Source organism: Lytechinus variegatus, chromosome 8 (genome assembly GCF_018143015.1).
Source record: "Lytechinus variegatus isolate NC3 chromosome 8, Lvar_3.0, whole genome shotgun sequence".
In the NCBI taxonomy this organism is placed as follows: domain Eukaryota; kingdom Metazoa; phylum Echinodermata; class Echinoidea; order Temnopleuroida; family Toxopneustidae; genus Lytechinus; species Lytechinus variegatus.
Genome location: NC_054747.1, coordinates 40102417 through 40106700, shown reverse-complemented (window position 1 = coordinate 40106700; position 4284 = coordinate 40102417).

Here is a 4284-nt window from a genome sequence, read left to right as displayed (position 1 = left end):
TTTGCCTCAGCTAAAATCAAATCATTCACTAATTTACATAAATATTTAAATTAGAAATAACAACCAATCAAACTAAAGAAAATGTAAGAACCCAATTCATAAGATAAACCAATAAGTATAAGGAATGAGATGAGATGACAAAGACGTCTGGTGATTATGCAATAATGGAAGTAGAAACTAATGAGTCAGGTGAGGGATGGAATGAGTGGAACACCTGAAGAGAGAATAGAGAAGGAATGAAGATGACAAAAGAGAATTGGAGGAAAGGCATTCAGAGTAGAATGAATGAATGACAACTGAATATCATTAAACTCAAATAACCTAAGTTCAGACTTCAAGGGCAGTACTGGAAAGAAATGCAAATGAACTCAAGTCTAGATGGAACAGAAATGTAAAACAGCTGAAGAAAATGAAATAAACAAAATAGGAAAAAGACAAAATAACAATCCTACACTATAAGCCAGTTCGTAATTCCTTTCTGCGCATGATCAAAAGATTCTACGCATGATCAGAAGAAGGTCATTTGTACTAAAGTGACATGGTGCTTTAAAATCTAATGAGATAAGCACCAACTTTTCTTTTGAATTGTCGTTTTCATTTACATCCACAAAAAACAACAATGCTTCCACGAACGACTGGTATTTCACAGTTTGTCAAGTACATTGTGCAACATGCTATAAGATATGCATTCAAAGTAGGAATGCAACAAATACCTTCATTAAGTGTTCATTGGTGTGCTATTCTAGTCACCTGGTCTATTCAATTTCTTCCTCCTGCTATGTAAGGCAAGCTTACGTAATATCTTGCTTTGAAATCTGCCTATCATGATGAAAGAAATGAAAGGTCATTTGACCAAAATTGCCCATGAAGTAACTACGAACTGGTCTATTGACAATTAATTATGAAATCCTTCCATCTGAATGGCTCAGATTATTATCTGTGAAAATCAGTATTTCTTATGAAATGCTTCAAAGACCTCAGGGCCCTGTATTATAAAGAGTTGCGATTGATCCGATCAAACGTAACTCTCGAAAGCCAGCAACATCAACAACTACATTTGTAAAATGCATGTTTGTTCAAAATAATTTCTAAATGTGATGTATATTCATAAATTCATTGTCTTCTTGACAATTGAGTGTGTTCCCCTTTGTTTGTTACAAAGGACATTTTGCAAATTTCCAGTGGAAAAATTATAACACTGATGGATTTCCATAGAGTTACGATTGTTCGGATCAATCGTGACTCTTTTACCGTGTTTACGGCTTGAGTGTTGAATCCTCAAGCAGGGTCGAACGCTGCGAAGAGGGCATGCTGTGATCGCGTTTATACGTACATATAAAAAGGCGAGTTCAACACGGCTCGCGGATCTCGAACGGAAGAAGAATTATGACGTCGCAAATTAAAGGCGGGAAATTCACCGCCGGAATCGAATCTTGTCCGTGCGAACAACAACAATGCCAAAAGTGAAAGTGCGCGCAGTGACCTAGGTCAAGAGGGTTCGACACGGCTTTCTGTTTACATACGAAAAAATTGCCGAGTCTGACTCGGCTCGCGGGTTGAAACCTACGATTTTGGCGGATCAAAAAAGCCGTGTTCGACACGGCTCGCGGATCACAGTGATCGCGTTTACACAGCATAAAATTGCCGTGTTCAACACGGCTCGCGTGTCGAACCCCCGAGCCGTGTCCCTGTGTAAACACGGTATCAGTCAGATGGGGCCCTGAAATTCTGCTCTCATCCCATCCAGTACAAGAACAATGAGTAATAGTACTGTTCGGATGAACAATGAGTAATGGATGTGTTCGGATGAACTCATGGATAACTTAATCAGTGCATTATGAGTTGAGGATCAACCTCCCTGGCCTAGTATGTGTCAGCATTATCTCATTACCTACAATTACTATCAATTCATTGGCCATGTGTACATGTACATGTCAGGGCAGGTACGTGTACGTATTACTGCACTTGTACATGTGTAGGATACTTCACATTCAAATTGAGACTAGGCGGTGCTGCACAATCCCAAGTTTGCTCAATCTTGAGATTTTAGCCCAATCAGCCCTCTTTGCGATCAATCTCGAGATTCAAGAAACCCAATCTCCACCTTCACAAGAAGAGCGTTTCCTGCTCGAGCAAGGCATCGATGCATTATGGTCTGACGGCATGAATAAATAATCCCAAGTGCGTCTGCACCTACGAACAAGCGCGAAAATTCGTAAAATAGCGCGCCTTTTTGCAAATAATCCCAAGTTGACTTGGGATTGCAGTCTCGAGATTAATCCCACGAACTAGCGCGATAATTGCGTCTCCATTGCAAATAATCTCGAGATTGTACAGATCGGGATCATTTTCCGGATCAGAAATAGCGCGCTAATTTGAAAACTCGGGATGGTGCAGCTAGACGGCCCTTAAGTGACCATGATCAGAGACTACACAATCTATGCACAGGCTTAGACTCTGTGTCTGACTGAAACGCTGATCAACATGTGGGCCTGTACACAAGACTAGAATTTCCTGTTTCTTTTCAGAAGGGACCTTGTACTGTAAGTCACTGCCAGGGACTTCAGGCTACAGACCACTTTTCATGTGAAGGGTATGAACATCAAACTGATCAGAGACATGAATGGGGGCAATGACCTGTCCAATTCAGCACTCCCGATTGCCAAACCCCATGTTCTACGTGTAGTCTGGAAAGTACATGTAATTGCACAATGCCTCTTTAAAAGTTTAATGAGAGCAATTTCAATAAAGCTGACAATATACATGTATTACTTCACACATGCCTACATGTAAAACTACTACCAGCATCATTCCCGTATATAACCGTCAAACATAATGATTTATTAGAAACATTAAGATTTAATAATCTACTTTCACTTTTACAGGCCTTCCTGTGTATATTTATCCTTAAAAAAAAGAAAAAAAGTGATACCCTGAGTGTGATGCAACAAGAATTTATCTGAGTTCATACTTTGTGTGCTAAACCATAACCCTCTAAACAGCGAGGTGTATATTTAGTTTATACTGTAGTTTGTTGCACAAACAGTACATTCTACACCTGATTTTACATCTTCAAAGTAATAATTTGAACACAGCCTATGTATGATGCAACAAGGCTTGCTTTTGAGGGTACCCTACGCTACTCCATCTCTGACTCAACAATAGCTCCTTCCGGAGATCGTTTCCTTGGCGAGATCGCTCGTGGCGACACCTGCCGATAAAGGTCAAAGCCTGACAAGAGGCAATAGCGAGAATACCCAGCATGCACCGCTGCATTATCATCACAGCTCCCAGCTCCGCTCATTGATTGTGTTGCTGTTGTTTTAATTTGTTATGATGCCTTGCGTACTGTGTGTGGGACAACAGGGTTGTACACATTCATATTGCAGTATGCCAGTATTACATGCACAACATTTTGGAGATTTGACCACATTTCTTGTAGGCCAACGTACAGAGAAATGCCAGTTGGGGTAACGATCTCAAAATGAGGTCGAAGAGAATCCAGTAAAGTTTTGTTTTTGTATTTTTTGATGGTTAAACAGTAAAATTAAAATAAAGTAATCATCAAGTGTTTGATTGTATACATAACTAAAAAATATGCAGCAAATGGCTTGGGAAGAAATTGTGTACAGATAGAACCTGCTCTCAAGAAAATGAGCAAATTAAGCACAGAATTCCATCAAAATCAGAGGGTTTTTTCCATGTAATTAACAACGGTATAGGCGCGGTGCACTGTCCCACATACGCTTTTCTGTGTTAGTGATCACTGTGGTCGATTTTTAGATAAGATTTCATGATTTCAGAAAGATAAGTTTATGTTTAATGTACCAGACCTACACCTGTACATGTGGATTACCTCAAGAGATGGTTCGTGTACGCTCCACTGCACGTCATGTTACCACTACACCAAGCTACACCTATGCCAGGTATGTCAACTCGTTCTGACACTCAACAAGAGTGATAAAGGTGTCACTTTGTGTTATAAAGTCATGTAACAACATGACCTTACAAATGATCAAAAACAAATCTTCTTTATATATTTACACTTCGCCCTGTTTCAGTCCCTGTCCATGCTTCTATTAGTCTCAAAATTGGTGATTTAAAGCCAGTGGCTTTTTCTCACACGTATTAACAATAATATAAAATACGGTATGCAACATTTAATAGCACTTTATAGTATTATACAAATGTTTCTAAGCGCTGCATGCTATCACCCCGGCTATCCTGATTGGATGCTCGAGCATTCAAGGAATTCCATCCAACCAGGTACCCTTTACTACACCT